General features: G+C 44.6%; 1 long non-coding RNA gene across 2 annotated transcripts; it reads right to left on the reverse strand.

Moving 5' to 3' along the window:
• Positions 1-13,271: 13,271 nt before the first annotated feature.
• On the reverse strand, positions 13,272-16,576 carry LOC125548288. Of its 2 annotated transcripts, XR_007300972.1 has the most exons (4): positions 16,258-16,576; positions 15,500-15,630; positions 14,276-14,419; positions 13,272-13,755 (listed from the first exon to the last, which is right to left on the reverse strand). It is a non-coding gene; the product is annotated as an uncharacterized LOC125548288 (long non-coding RNA). The 2 variants fall into 2 exon arrangements; XR_007300971.1 differs by having other exon boundaries at positions 14,276-15,630.
• Positions 16,577-17,240: the final 664 nt, after the last annotated feature.

Genomic DNA, 17,240 nt, shown 5'->3' on the forward strand with positions numbered 1-17,240 from the left:
GTCGCCAAGTGAGTGCGGGTGATATGGGGTGTCAGTGTTAAAACCGGCGGATCTTGGGTACGGGGTCCCGAACTGTGCGTCTAAGGTCGATGGTAACAGGAGACGGGGGACACGATGTTTACCCAGGTTCGGGCCCTCTCTATGGAGGTAATATCCTACTTCCTGCTTGATTGATCTTGACGAATATGAGTATTACAAGAGTTGATCTACCACGAGATCGTAATGGCTAAACCCTAGAAGTCTAGCCTGTATGACTATGGTAATGAGTATCCCTCCCCCCTCCGGACTAAGTCCTCTGGTTTATATAGACACCGAGAGGATCTAGGGTTACACAAGGTCGGTTACAAAGAAAGGAATCTACATGTTTGGTTGCCAAGCTTGCCCTCCATGCCAAGGAGAGTCCCATCCGGACACGGGGCAGTCTTCGGTCTTCGTGTTCTTCACAGCCCATCAGTCCGGCCCACGACTAATAGGCCGGATGCCCGGGGACCCCTTAGTCTAGGACTCCCTCAGTAGCGCCTGAACCTGGCTTCAATGACAAGGTATCCGTCGCGTAGATCTGTCTTCGGCATTGCAAGGCGGGTTCCTCCTTCCAAACTCCAAGATAGTCTTAGGACGTATTGATCGTGTCCGTACATGTAACACACACAACCGCAGTGAGAATATAATAATCCTCGAGTCCAATCTGCTGACAACTTTTCACAACATGACATCACGTCTGCCTGGTCATAATTTCAAACCTTTCTTCGCCTGCCGCTCCATGTTTCGAGATGCGGCTGCCATTGGCACGTCTTGTCGAAGCAGAGATCGTGTCCCCTTATTGCGGAATTCTTATCAATATAGGCATGGTAACCCAACCGTGCCATTTACACAGCCCTTGGGAGTAGGCGAACTTTAAGGCGGCTGGGGAGGCGTTCAATGTTCACTGCCCTTATAAGGAGATAAGAATCCCCTTTCTTCTCCCACGCCTTCTCTCTTCCTCTGCCCTCCCACTCTTGAGCTCCAACGCCCAAGTTCTCATCTTTTTCCCACTCGAGCAAGCACTCAACCTTGTCTGGATACAGAGGTCAAGGAAAGTGGATGGCCTCCTCCACCGGGGAGAAGGACATTGCCGAGCTTCAGGCGGCCAGGTACCTGGCGAAGGAAATCGCCCACCGCCTTCCAGCCAAGTGACAAATCGTCCCCACATCGAAGCCCGGCAAGAGGGTAGTATTCATTCCCCATTTCCTCCACGGGCTAGGGTTTCTACTACACCCTTTCGTCCGCGGGCTGATTGTCGGTGTCAAAACCGGCGGATCTCGGGTAGGGGGTCCCGAACTGTGCGTCTAGGCCGGATGGTAACAGGAGGCAAGGGACACGAAGTTTTACCCAGGTTTGGGCCCTCTCGATGGAGGTAAAACCCTACGTCCTGCTTGATTAATATTGATGATATGGGTAGTACAAGAGTAGATCTACCACGAGATCGGAGAGGCTAAACCCTAGAAGCTAGCCTATGGTATGATTGTTGTTGTGTATGTGGTCCTACGGACTAAAACCCTCTGGTTTATATAGACACCGGAGAGGGTTAGGGTTACACAAAGTCGGTTATAATGGTAGGAGATCTACATATCCGTATCGTCAAGCTTGCCTTCCACGCCAAGGAAAGTCCCTTCCAGACACGGGACGAAGTCTTCAATCTTGTATCTTCATAGTCCAGGATTCCGGCTGAAGGTATAGTCCGGCCATCGGGACACCCCCTAATCCAGGAATCCCTCAGTAGCCCCCGAACCAGGCTTCAATGACGATGGGTCCGGTGCGCAGATTGTCTTCGGCATTGCAAGGCGGGTTCTCCTCCAAATTCCGTGTACCTGTTGAATAAAGTCCGGTTTCTTGTAAATGTTGCGCTCCTCGACTCCTACGCCCAATAATGGCCGTCTCCCACATGTCAAACGAATATGAAAAGTCTGAGTGTTTTTACATCCACACCCTTAGCCGCGTAAATGAGCCGCCCATTTAAGGGGACGAGGATTTAGATCCAAACCACACCTTCTCCCATTTTGTGCACTATATCCCGATAGAGCAAGTTGAGGCTGCTGCCACCGTCCATCAGGACTCGTGTCAGGTGGAACCCATCAATTATTGGGTCCAGGATCAGTGCGGCTGAACCGCCGTGACGGATGCTGGTCAGATGATCCCGGCGATCAAAAGTGATTGGGCATGACGACCATGGATTGAATTTTGGGGCGACTATCTCTATCGCGTAGACGTCCCTGAGTGCGCGCTTGCGCTCCCTCTTGGGGATGTGTGTAACACAGGGGGAAACTTCTTCTTCCCCCTGTTTTTGGCTGCAAGGGCTCATTGTCATCGTCCTTGCTTTGTGATCCCTTTTCCTTGTTCTCGGCATTTAACTTGCTGGCTTGCTTAAAAACCCAGCAATCTCTGTTGGTATGGTTGGCTGATTTGTCTGGGGTGCCAGGGATTTGGCACGGACGGTCGAGTATGCGGTCCAGGCTAGATGGTCCCTGATTGTTTCTCTTGTACGGTTTCTTCCGCTGGCTGGACTTGGAGCCGCTGAATCCGGCGTTGACTGTAGTGTCATCGGTATTATTACCATTGCTTCGGTGCTCGTGTCTGTTACGTCGGAGCTTGCCGTTGCTGTTTTTGGCCTCAGAGGGGCCTGCGTCGCTGGCCGTATTTTTACTATGAGCCAGCCAGCTGTCCTCACCCGCACAAAAGCGGGTCATAAGTGCCGTGAGGGCTGCCATAGATTTCGGCTTTTCTTGGCCGAGGTGGCGGGCGAGCCATTCGTCACGCATGCTATGTTTAAAGGCCGCTAGAGCTTTGGCATCCGGACAATCGACGATCTGATTATTTTTGGTTAGGAACCTAGTCCAAAATTTCCTGGATGAATCTCTAGGTTGTTGAACTATGTGGCTTAAGTCATCGGCGTCTGGTGGCCGGACATATGTACCTTGGAAGTTGTCGAGGAAGGCTTCTTCCAAGTCCTCCCAGCTACCGATAGAGTTTTCAGGCAGGCTGTTTAACCAGTGCCAAGCTGGCCCTTTGAGCTTTAGTGGGAGGTATTTGATAGCATGGAGGTCATCTCCGCGGGCCATGTGGATATGGAGAATAAAATCCTCGAACCATACCGCGGGGTTGGTTGTTCCGTCGTATGATTCAATGTTAACGGGTTTGAACCATTCGGGGAATTCGTGATCCATTACTTCATCGGTGAAGCAAAGAGGGTGTGCGGCGCCTCTATATCGGGCCGCATGGCAACGTATCTCCGATGGAGTCCGTCTACGATTGTCGGCTCGGGTGTGACTAGGTTTGTCACGCCCGAATAGGTAGCCGTCATCGCGTGTCGATGGACGTCCTCGCGATCCATAAATCGATCGAGTATGTTCTACTCTACTATCCAGGGTCTGTCGGAGGTCGTATGTGTGACCCCGATCTGTTTCATTTCTTTTTTGACGAGGCAGTGGGGCAGGCTGCTGCTCGGCCTAAGTTGTCGCTCTATCCCGACCACGTGGTGGTCGGTCCGCCGCACTGCCCCGATCGCGTGGTGGTCAATCGGCCGCGTTGTGTGAGGGGGGTATGAGCTCCGGCGCCTCTTCATCGAACTGTGGTAGCAGCCTTCGCTTTGGGTAACTCTTGGCTGGGCGTCTGAGGGCGTATTCTTCGACTGCCAGGACATCGGTCCATTTGCCGACAAGCAGATCTTGTTCCGCTTGAAGCTGCTGCTGTTTCTTTTTCAACCTCCTCGCCATTGCTATTAGCTCGCGCTTGAAGCACTCCTCCTCGAGAGGTTCCTCAGGCACGATGAAATCTTCGTTGCCGAGGCTTTCCTCATCCTCGGAGAGCAGACGATAACTACCTGAAGTTCCATGACCCATTTAGCAGGTTTATTAATTTACAATTAATAATTCCAGTATTATGCAAATTCACATTTCATATCGAACAGTTGTTTGCCAATTTCATATCAGGCACATAAATATATTTTAACATCATAGTACGATAGCTACCTGAAAACAACACAGTACATCATATAGCTAGTTCCACTTCATAAGAGCAATATTATAACAAATTTGTAGGCATGTCTTATCCACCTTTTCTTTTAGTTCAGTAAGAACCTATTTTGCACTATCCAACTGGGAAAGTGCCTCCTCTTTCGCCAACACCATCTTAGCAAAGTCTAATTTAAAAATCTGAGCTCATTCTCCATCTTCCTCCTTTTATTCCGCATCTTCAAATATTCTTCAGCGTTGACAACACTTTCTCTAAGCCTACCTCTGTTCTCTTCCTCATAGATGCTCCAGAGCTTTGCTAGGCACATCTTCAAAGACCTTGGCCACTCTTGATGAACCCACTCCAAGTAAGAACACTTTCGTTCATCCTATAATATTTAAAACTAGATCAGTAACGATTGTAGGGAAATGGGTTTATAGCAACATAGAAAATCACCAATACTTATTTTGAAAAACTGAAGAATCAAGTTAATTATGACATATCTTCTCAAAAAGATCAATGTGCAAATGAATTAATTGCTACTGAGACAAAAACCAAATTCTGAAACATCAGAAGCTATAATTAACTACAACAACGCCACAAGTTATTACCCATGTACTATAAATAACAAATTGAACATTTTATGAGGAAGGTAAATATAACAGCAACATCATAGCGACAGTGTTTGGATGACAACAAATTGATACTAACAGGTGTGTACATGCACAAATTTAGTAACAGAGAACTAATAGCACTAAGTCCGTCCACTATGTATGCCAAAACCAGTGTAAAGACAACTGTTGCTACATCTTGCACTGGTGCCCTGCACTGGCGAGCCGATGCAGCGGAAAAAATCAGGGACCCGGACTCTGGAGCACCTAGTTGCTCCGATGCCCAGTTCCTTCGTGCCATAAAGATTTAGTATTTTATTGCTTGGTTGCTCGGATGTGTGGAACAAAGTTGGCTGCACAAACTGCTGAAGCGGTGCCAAATAATTTTCTAATGGCACCGCTGATGAGATGGCAACATTTTTAGGTACTAGGTACAAACTGTGACATTGTCTTAGGATGCGTTTGGTTGAAGGTGTGGTATGAATGGGTTGGGACCGAGAAAGTGTCTGAATCACATCTAACAAGTGATTTGTAACAACAAAAGAGGGTCTCACCTTCTCTGCACATGCCAGAAACTTCCTCCCACTATCCACAGATTCAAACACAACTAACTTCATGCATGGAGATTTATGGTGACAATGAGCAGACAGAGATCTTCAGCCACCCCACTCCATTCGTTGCAACTGATGGTCCTAGGGAGCTACAAGAGGAAGAAATGACTCAAATCAACCACCGGGTTAAAAATCCTTCATTCCAAGTCATAACACGAGAGAGAGAAGAGAGGCATACCCAGGTGGTGAAGGAGCCGTCATCGGAGGAGGAACCGCTGGAGAGGTCATTGAAGAAGACCATGGCGACCCCGACAGTAGGATGCGAGACGGCGAGAGCGAGGAAGCAAGCAAGGAAGCAGCTATAGCTTAGTAAGGAAGGAGGAAATAGGGAAAAGGCGACTTGGGGGGGGGGAAAAAAGGGGGGGGGGGAGGGGGGGGGGGGGGGGGGTAAATATTTTGGCAGTAGGGCAACATTTTGGAAATGTGGAGGGAAACTTTGCGCGTGGTGCCGCCGGACACCATTCACTTTGAACGATTGTGTGCATCGCAAACGATTCTTCTGCTTTACGCGCATGGGATGAGCTTGATAATTCAAATTTTGGTGGAAATTTCCCCGGGTACGTCATTGCATAATTTAACATCACTTGCTAATTTGGGCACACAAAAGAGCGTACAGCAAACAGACCACACTTACTGAATCAAGCAATTTTAGTAATTAAACAGAGCCAGTTGACCTAAACATTGCTTTAATGAAAGACCAACATTAAAAACAAAGCCTAAGCACGCATAATTTTAACAAATCTGCTGCTGCGCTGGCCAATGCATCGCCGATGTGACATGAGATGTTGATGACTTGTCTTGGCGAAATGCCGCCGTTGGTGGACTCCGTGTCCCCCTTGCTGAAGTCGACCGCGTCCTTGTCCTCGTCCTTGGCGCCATCCGCAAGGTTGTAGTACTCATTGTAGTAGCTGCGCCAGAGCTCGCGTTGGTACTCCACCGCTGATTCCTCGACGGATAGACTCTTCTCTACCTCGACCTCAGCCACACGCAACTCCTCCTCCCGGCGCTCCTCTATCTCTGCCGCCTCCTGCATGTCGAGCTCTCGCTCGACGTTCTCAAGAGGAAGCAGGTGCTCCATGGCCAATGCCGCCTTTTCGTGCGTGGGTTGCATGCTGGATTCTGAGGTGTCTTGGAATATCTTAGCGTGTGCATCCTCGATCTTGGCATGGATGGCCTCGACCTGGGCCATGGCGACATCGGCGGCATGGATGGCAGCTCGAGCGCTCTTGGTGTTTGCAGCCGCCATCGCAGCAGCACCTACAGCCGTCTCGGCTACTGCAGCTGCCCTGTCGGCTGCCGCAGATGCCCTCTCGACGGAAGTAGCCACGCTCAATGCGGATGCGACGACACCCTAGGAGTAGGCGGCCGTGCTCTCGGCGCAGGCGGCGGCACTCGGGGAGGACGCGACCATCGTACGAGCCTTCACGAAGCGTTTCCACAGCGTGATCTTTGCAGAAAGGGATGCGGGAATGGACATCGGGATTCGTGGATTTGGGGGTTGCCGGTACTAGAGTAGACGAGCCAGCGAAGCTTAAGGAGGAAGACTTAAATAGACCCAGAAATCTTAAGCACAAACGGTTCCTACAACAAAATTGCGTGTGATGTTGTGGATATTTTTTATTAGATGTGAAGGACAAATTTTGAGTAAACTGGCAACGGATGGTGTTTTAAATGTACTAGAAAATTTGTAGTACTAATAAAATGCCATGTGAAATTTTGGAAAATTTCAGGGGTCATTTGACCTTTAAAGACATTCAAGTTATTTTCTAGCCATTTAATGACCGTAATTCAAATTTGAACTACATGTACATGCAACAGCTAACCATAACGGTTTGAAAAGTCATATTTTGTGTACTTGTGTGCGATTTAATTCCGTGTGCAGTAAATTGGAAGGAATTTTCAAACATATTGGTCTAACGGCTATGACACAATTAAGCATGGAGTGCCAAGGCATTTAAATTCCAAAAAATTAAAAAAAGATCAGAAACACATGAAACCTTGCTTGATGTAATGTCATGACACCAAGATGACGTGGTAAAAAAATTGGCATGTTTGACGAAAGTTTGGACACACACCCCTCATAAACCGAAGCAACTCACTAGAAGAGGCTCGTGTTTCCGAGAGGGAACAATGCATGTTTGATGACAAACGGGAGATAGCTTTCCCTTACGACCTTCATTTTTTTTCACATTTAACGTGCACTAATACAACTGTCATGTGAAAATTTGGAAAACTTCAGGGGTCATATGACCTTTTAAAGACATTTAAGTGATTTTCTAGCCATTTAATGACCGTAATTCAAATTTGAACTACATCTACATGCAACGGCTAAGCATAATGGTTTGAAAAATCATATTTGTGTACTTGTGTGCGAGCTAATTCCATGTGCAGTAAATGAGAAGGAATTTTCAAACATATTGGTCTCATGGCATGGACGCATGCATAGAGTGCCATGGCATTGTAATTCCAAAAAATTAAAAAATGATGAGAAAAACGTGAAACCTTGCTTGATGTAATGTCATGCCACCAAGATGATGTGGTTAAAAAATTGGCATGTTTGACGAAAGTTTGGACACACACCCCTCACAAACCAGAGCAACTCACAAGAAAGCTCGTGGTTCGGAGAGGAAACAATGCATGTTTGATGACGAACGGGAAATAGCTTCCTCTTACGGCCTTCAAAGTTTTTCTATGTTTATTAATGTGCACTAATACAACTGTCATGTGAAAAATTGAAAAATTCCACGGGTCATTTGACCTTTTAAAGACATTTAAGCGATTTTCTAGCCATTTAATGACCGTAATTCAAATTTGAACTACATCTACATGCAATAGCTAACCATAACGATTTGAAAAATCATATTTGTGTACTTGCGTGCGAGTTAATTCCTTGTGCAGTAAACTAGAAGGAATTTTCAGACATATTGGTCTCACGACATGGACACATGCATGGAGTGCCATGGCATTTTAATTCCAAAAAATAAAAGAATGATAAAAAAAACATGAAACCTTGCTTGATGTAATCTCATGCCACCAAGATGATGTGGTAAACAATTTGGCATGTTTGACGAAAGTTTGGACACACACCCCTCACAAACTGAAGCAACTCACTAAAAGGCTCGTGTTTCCGAGAGGGAACAATGCATATTCAATTACGAACAGGAGATAGCTTCCCCTTACGGCCTTCAATTTTTTTCTACATTTAACGTGCACTAATACAACTATCATGTGAAAATTTGGAAATTTTCAGGGGTCATTTGACCTTTTAAAGACATTTAAGTGATTTCTAGCCATTTAATGACTGTAATTCAAATTTGAAGTACATCTACATGCAACAGCTAACCATAACGGTTTGAAAAATCATATTTGTGTACTTGTGTGCGTGTTAATTCCATGTGCAGTAAGTTAGAAGGAATTTTCAAACATATTGGTCTCACGACGTGGACACATGCATGGAGTGCCATGGCATTTAAATTCCAAAAAACAAAAAAAATGATCAGAAAAACATGAAACCTTGCTTGATGTAATGTCATGCCACCAAGATGATGTTGTAAAAAATTGTCCTGTTTGACAAAAGTTTGGACACACCCCCTCACAACCGGAGACTCACTAGAAGGCTCATGGTTCCGAGAGGGGACAATGCATGTTTGATGACGAAAGGGAGATAGCTTCCCCTTACGACATTCAATTTTTTCTACATTTAATGTGCACTAATACAACTGTCATGTGAAAATTTGGAAAATTTCAGGGGTCATTTGACCTTTTAAAGACATTTAAGCGATTTTCTAGCCATTTAATGACTGTAATTCAAATTTGAACTACATCTACATGTAACAGCTAACCATAACGGTTTGAAAAATCATATTTGTGTACTTGTGTGGGAGTTAATTCCATGTGCAATAAATTAGAAGGAATTTTCAAACATATTGGTCTGACGGCATGGACACATGCATGGAGTGCCATGGCATTTAAATTCCAAAAAATAAAAAAAATGATCAGAAAAACATGAAACCTTGCTTGATGTCATGTCATGCCACCAAGATGATGTGGTAAAAAAATTGGCCTGTTTGACGAAAGTTTGGACACACCCCCTCACAAACCGGAGCAACTCACTAGAAGGCTCGTGGTTCCGAGAGGGAACAATGCATGTTTGATGACGAATGGGAGATAACTTCCTCTTACAGCCTTCTATTTTTTTCTACATTTAACGTGCACTAATACAACTGTCATGTGAAAATTGGAAAATTTCAGGGGTCATTTGACCTTTTAAAGACATTTAAGTGATTTTCTAGCCATTCGATGACCGTAATTCAAATTTGAACTACATCTACATGCAACGGCTAACCATAACGGTTTGAAAAATCATATTTGTGTACTTGTGTGCGAGTTAATTCCATGTGCAGTAAATTAGAAGGAATTTTCAAACATATTGGTCTTACGGCATGGACACATGCATGGAGTGCCATGGCATTTTAATTCCAGAAAGTTAAAAAATGATTAGAAAAACATGAAACCTTGCTTGATGTAATGTCATGCCACCAAGATGATGTGGTAAATTAATTGGCCCGTTTGACAAAAGTTTGGGCACACACCCCTCACAAACCAGAGCAAATCACTAGGAGGCTCGTGGTTCCGATAGGGAACAATGTATGTTTGATGACGAACGGGAGATAGATTCCTCTTACGGCCGTCATATTTTTTCTATGTTTAACGTGCACTACTACAAGTGTCATGTGTAATTTTGGAAAAATCTAGGTGTCATTTGACCTTTTAAAGACATTTAAGTGATTTTCTAGCCATTTAATGAAAGTAATTAAAATTTGAACTACATCTACATGCAATGGCTAACCATACCGGTTTGAAAAATCATATTTTTGTGTACTTGTGTGCGAGTTAAAAAATCATCAGACGATGTAAATATCTGGTTTTCAAAAAAGAAAATGTAAAGATCTGGCAAGACAACTGTCCCCCACACGATTGGCACTCTATTTCGCAGCTCGAGGTTTGATAGGTGAGTGGTGAGTGTCATTAATCAGACACGGTTCTGTATTGGAAACCGTCAGCTATTAAGTTCACACATGGATTTTGCAGCGGGAATCGTGTGTAATTCAAACTAAAGTACTCGTAAATTCCTGCGACCGGCGTGTGTACTGTTCCCATCGATCTAGATTCCAGCCGCAAATAAATACTACCTTTCTCATGTCGTATCGCTTGCATTCTCTTCTACATCCTCCCCTCGCTTGCCCTATCTCTCTCTCTCTTTCTCAAATCTCTGCCATGGCGCCGCCGGTCTGCCCACGCGTCGACGAGGAGTCACCGCCCCCGAGGACTCTCACTCGAATAGCAGCGACAAGGACCCCTACGCGTCACCGGACGAGGTTGCGTCGGACCACCCAACTTTGGATTGGTTTTGGGGCCAGTACAATCTTTGTACGTGGAAGTCGCTGCCGCAGGCTAAGAAAGCCAGGCAAGTGGCATTCAAGAAGGAGATGGCGGAGGAGGAAGCCAGGTACCAGGCATCCTGTGAAGCCCGTGATGCCAATTGGAAAAAGGGAGGCGGCAGAGATTTGGGGGCGGGCGAGTCGTCGTGCGGAGGAGGTGTACGAAGACGGGTACTTCGCGAGGAAGGTCAAAGGCGCTGGGCGCCTCATCACTGTGTGGAGGTGGGTTGATAAGCTCCAGCGTGCCACCGACGAGGAGCTTCGGTGGGCGCCCAACGAAATGGCAAGATCATTCGCGCTCGTCCGCCAGTAAGAGGCAGATCGGTACGTCAAGCGTTGCGAGGCGGAGTACTGCCTCCACACTGGGAAGACGCTGCGCACCAGGGAGCTGTTGGCGAGGGGCTGCCGAAATACTGGCCCTAGAAGGGATTATTAGTTTTAGTATTGTTCGTTTTCAATTTTATGCATTGTACCTAGTAATTAATTATCATCATGTATATGTGATGATATTATATATATTCCGTGATGAACTAATGAACAATTAATATATATATATGTATATATATATTATGAATTCCATTTTCTATCTATTTTTGTATACTAATTTGTATCTAGCTATTACCATCCACATGTACAGAATGGAAAGCATATATACACACATTAAAACAGAACATATAATAACAGAAAATAGAGTAGACACATTGAAACAGAGAAATAAATAGAGCAATACTATGATTGCTGTGGATACATAGCTATCCACATCGCAACGACTCAACAAAATATAACGCGTCCATGAGACCATGACCAGCAGCCCTTGCCCATGGCAGCTCTTGGCTCTGCCTGAACTCGTGCAGGCGTTCCTCCAAGCGGTCAACACGCTCGCGGTACATCTGGAGCGCGATCTCGAGCTCCAAGTTGGCCATTTCATTGGAGATCACCAGCTCGGCGATGCGACGGCCATGTTCCTCTACTTTGCCCAGGTGGACACCTGGGCCAAGGAGGCTGTCGAGCCTACCGACCAGCGCGTTGGCATCGAGAAGGCCGCGGACAATGCGAACGGCGCGACCCATGCGAATGGCGGGGCGAGCGTCCAGTGCAAGTACGGTGCGGCCAGCCTCTGGTGCAAGTACAATGCAGAGGGCCTGTGCCCAGTCCTGGAGAGGAATGGGGGTACTGACGGGATGTGTACCTAGTTGCGAAGCCCCGTCGATAGTAGGCAAGCACCGATGGATCCGCTCTTGCTATGCGGCACATCACGCCTCACGTTCTGTGTGCTCCAACGGTCTCGCCGTGCGGCGAGCCGCAGCCTATCGGCGCGAACGAGCCTAGCTTGCTCTGCTACGCGCCATCGATGATGTTGTGCGCCGAGCTGCAGCCTCTCGACGCTGACATGCCTATCTTGATCCGCGGCGCTGAAGCGCCATGCACCAACGGTCTGCTCAACCCTGGCGATGACGCGCATCACGACATCATCCATCGCGTTGCTGGGGAGCGCCTCGGCCTCGACGGACCATGGTGCCTGCTCATTTTCCTTGTCGACGAGGTTGATGGCACATGTGGCGCTTTGGTGGGTTGGCATGCTTGGAAAAGGTGGATGTGCTACAGGCTGCGCTTGTTGCCTCCGTGCGCCGCGCACCGCCTAGGTTTATGCTCAATATTGCCGGGTGGCAGGAAACAAGTGAGGAAATGGCGGGAAATGGTGGCGTGTTCATAAAACACCATTAATTAATGGAAACTTAGCATATAAAGAACATCGAGCTAGCACAATAAGTAGATGATGATAAGATGAACACGGACCACACTAGGAAACCCGTCGGTGATGAATTCATCAATTGCAAACAGTTGTATACTAGCAATCGTTTTCCCACAATACACACGGCTTATTCCATCACAAACAGGTCCGATGGATCAACTGTATGCCACGTACCGCACATTTTCAAAAAGTAATGCGGTAGACCTTCTTTAACATGTGATAAAAAAGACCTCAAGGTTAATTTAACTGATGGGATGGATCATAGTGGTCATTTAATTTGACCTGTATGACCCATCCCATCAGTTAATTTAACATCAAGACAACTTCCCATGCAGTCACCCATCTGATGGCTACTCCAGCCTGAGCACAGTTAACTTGAGAGTTCTCTTAGATGAGCTATTGGTGGAACAACTAGTCCTTGCTAATATAGGATGCCTCTTCGCATCCTTATTGCGTACCCGGATGACCGCCCGTCGCCCAATGGCCAATATATGTTGTCACTACAAGAGATCAGGCCTACTGTGACGTGCCAAAATATGTCATCGAATAGCTAATAACGTCACAAATTACCCTTGAGTGACGTTTCATGGGCGTCACAAGCATCGACACGGAATCCCCGTCACAGATTACTCCTAGTGACGCCATGCACAAAAATGTGTCACTGAAATTGGGACCTTCGGTGACGTTTTCTAGAATGTCAACAACTTGCTATTTCTATGACAGTCGACTAATGTCACATGTAGGAGCAAAGATGCCATATTGTACTATATTCAGTGACGGAGCAACATCACCGACTTCATGCCACACCAACACCGAGCAGATTATACCACTACTAGCATCACTACTTTCATTATTAATGAAAAGGATATCATCAAAATATATTTATTTTATTTCAAATAATTTACAATGTATTATCAAATCTACTATATTGAAATGAAAAACAAATTATATTATACATCCAATGGTCTCCCCATATCATCTACTAAGTAGAAATGATAATAAAAATAACACCGACTCAAGTTTGACACGACAATAGAGAAGATAAAAAGTAATATTTTGATAACTAAAAGATCACATGTGTTGTCCTAATTATTGCAATGTATGATTCAGCAAGGATGGCCTTCATGCACCATCAAGTTTCGTCTGATTTGCTTGCTGAGTTGCTTGAGCCCTTGAGAGAATACCAATCAGTTTATCTGTCTCATGTTGCTTCTTTTCCCAGGCTTCATTCTTCTCTTGTCAGCTCTTCTTCACAACTTCCAATTCTTCTTGATGCTTCCTCTACATCTTTCAAATGATCTGTCTTATGCTTTAAGTCTCACGGGTAACTCCTCCTTGTGCCTATAAGTTGACTAAACACAACGTGTTTCATCTTAATGAGATGAAAAGATAACAAGGACTAATAGTACCACTAAGAAGCTTACAAGTCATCAAATTATGAATCTAAGATCATTATTAAATGACATGCAATCAAGAATAACTCATGACGGTTCAAAAAACATTACTACTGCATAATATATGAAATCCTAACATTATTAAATGACAGGCAAGCAAGTCTTGTTTGCATGGGTGTCTTTGGAAAACTCAATGGGACTTGGGTCATGATTATTGTACTTGTCTTTTTTCTACACGATATATGAAATCCTAACATTACTACTCTATATATAATGTGGTAGACATAGGACTAGAAGTAAGGAATTTGGAATTCTTAAAAGTTTACCGAAATGGGCAACATAAGACCTAGATCCAATCCTTTGGTGATGCTTATAGTGCACAGTGACATACACATGATACGAGCAATGCAGAATTAAAGCCGCTTAATCCAGATTGAAGTGCATATTATTGAAGATGTATGTTCACACGATATATTACCATTGCTTTCGACATAGGAAGAGCGGCTTCCTCTTCATCTCCTTTCCTTCCTCCCCTTTCCTTCAAATACGCCTCACCCTTTATTTTCCGTTCCGCAAGATATGCTCTGCTTCCCCACCGGTGGCATGATTTTAGTAACTTAAGCTAGAAAAGATGACAGGGAGTGAACTAAATGAATTGCCAAAATACATAGATTGTGTAAAATAATTGTAAACATCTGACACTGCTAACAAGCAGTTCATGTCAGATTACATAAAGAGAAAATGAAGACTTCATGTGTTCTGATGTAACAAGTGAAGCAAGCAACATGTAAGATGCAACCGGGGCACAGTCAAGGAGAAGCGGCCAACAACCCTAGAAAAACAAGACCAGGAAGTTCAGAACAAAAAACAACAAAAATAATATCATTACTGTAGGTTCTGTCATAGTTCAGAAAAGCAAAAAGTTTAATATACTGTTTCAAAACTAAGGCTCGATGGATGATGCTCTATGTTTCTAAAGTAGGAGCAGCTTATTCAAGTAGTGGACACTCCACTTATAGCTAGACCTTTATGTAGCAAGTTAACAATCAGCTTTGATTTTACCAGTTTAGTAAAGGAAAATTGAGTGTTGGTCAAAGCTTATTTTTTCGAAACTTGCATCGTATCTCCCAATTTCAATTTAACTACCATTGAATCATTTTTCACAAAGAGACCATGATTCCTCAAGGGAAAAATAAAGGAAAACTCGTACCAGCTTGAAGTGTCGACATGTGAGGAATAGAACAACCCAAAAAGAACAAATAAAATTTAGAGTAACCATAGGCAGTCATGCAAATATTGTCTACGGAAAGGTATGTTGGTACTGACTAATTCCTGTGGCTCTGCACTGGAAATCATGCAAGTGTAATCGATGATAATGATCATAAGACCCTATGAAATGTACATCGACCATCCTATATAACATGCCATGGTGTCTGGCAAAAATTCAAATCTTCACAGTACCTGTGCCGACTCAAATATACCAATACCAAAATTCTAATCTGGGAAAGCCCATGAACATCATCTTCACACTAACATATAATTTTCTGTATGCAAGAGTATCCATACAAGCACATACCAAAGAAACAGCATATGTAATACAGCATCCAAGCTGCCATCATCTTTACATATATTTAATTTATATACACAGAATGTAAATAGTTAATGAAGCTGTGAAAGATATGAGAACCATCAAAAATCTTACTCGGCTATTCTCTATGAATAAGGTTGGAAGCGCTTTGGAGTAACCTTCTGAAAATCTAAAATAGAAAACAAAGCTCATGCCTTCCCCATCGGTTTTCATTCTCTAAGTGTGAAAGCAGGATATAGTGGAACCTGATAAAAATGCATAAAAGACGACATTGTCAAACCACTGATTACAAAAGGTAACAACGACAAAGAATGTGAGTACGAAAAGAACTGTAGTTAAGCAAAATTTCAAATTCATTAATCTTAATTACACAACTGATAATTCGCCGATTTACTGCAATAGAATTCAGGCACGTCATTCTCCTTAGTCACAGTTGATAAGGGGCTCTATCATGCCCCTTTGTATCAGGATTGGGCAATAGACGACTGGTTACTGGGAGCACTAGCGACTCCTTGGAGCCTAGTTCAAATCCCTATGGGGCGAAACTAAAGCTTGTTGATTTATTTTGTAGAATGAACTAGACATGCCGTAAAGAAATCTCTAAACTAAGGTCGTGCGTCTGATAGTTAACTACATTTTGCGTAATGGCTAACTGACTGCAGTAGCATATCTTCAGATTCAGGCCTTTTTTTACCATAGCTGCTGTAGCAAACGTAAAACCAGGTTCACTACTGCAGTTTTGAACAGATCTATCAATAGGATATAAAGTAAAGTTATCTAGTAGGAGGCTCAGACTTTTTACCATAGCAGGCTGTGGAAAATCCTAATTACAGAGAAGGACGGGATGATGAGTAGTATGCATGAACCCTAACCATTGAACATCAAGGGGTGGCGGGATGAGGAAGTCACAAAGAGACGCCGCCAATCGCAGGGGAGAAGAGAGCCGGGTGCTCGCAGGGCGGGTTGATGCGGTGGATCTATGTTCGGCGGTGCCGCGGTGGGGCGGCCTCCTCCAATCTTCCATAGCCGGTCGCTGCAATTGGGGGGAGAAGAGGGCCGGGTCCTCGCAGGGCAGGATGTTGAGGTAGATACGAGCTCAGCCGGTGGGACGGCCTCCCTCGATCCGCCGTCGCTGATCGCTGTAATCGGGGCTGTAGTCATGGGGAGAAGAGAGAGCCGGTTAAATCGGGGGAGAAGATAAATGCGGGGTAGGCGGTGGCTCTTCGCGGGTGAAATAGAAGGGAGGAAAATTGGCTGTGTCTCTGACGGGTGGGGACACAGGGTCGATGCGGGAAAATTTAGAGAAGTGGAGGGTGGAGAGAGAAAGTTTTTTCGTTGGGGAGATGGTTTATTTTCAGAATTTCATTTCCACTTTAATTCGAAATAAATAGCAAATAATTATTAAAAAATGTAAATCTTACATAGTACACACTATGATGTGGTATTTTTCATGTTCTTTTTTTGGAAAACTGTAAATAAATATGTGGAAGGTTGTACACCAGGGCTCTTAACTACGAGTATGTGATTTGAAGAAAAAATACAAATGACTAAAGATTTCTTTTAACTCTTTTAATAAATAAAACCTTTTTTAATGTATAAAACTCCTTTTTGATCACGAGCTCTCACTGGCGGTGGCATGTGCAAATAGACAGGAGGTGGTTCGATCACTTTACCCAACACACTAATCAATTGACTTAAAATTGGACCTACTGTTCCTCTAAGTATCCACGATAGACATCTTTTTTGCCGGCCACTACCTACCATTTTTATTTTGAGATAGAACCAAGAAAATACAACGCCATATGCATCACCTCACGAATGCCTGTAATATCCTCTTTCTGCCACTGGCTATTTA

This window comes from Triticum urartu, chromosome 3, assembly GCF_003073215.2.
Source record: "Triticum urartu cultivar G1812 chromosome 3, Tu2.1, whole genome shotgun sequence".
Lineage (NCBI taxonomy): Eukaryota > Viridiplantae > Streptophyta > Magnoliopsida > Poales > Poaceae > Triticum > Triticum urartu.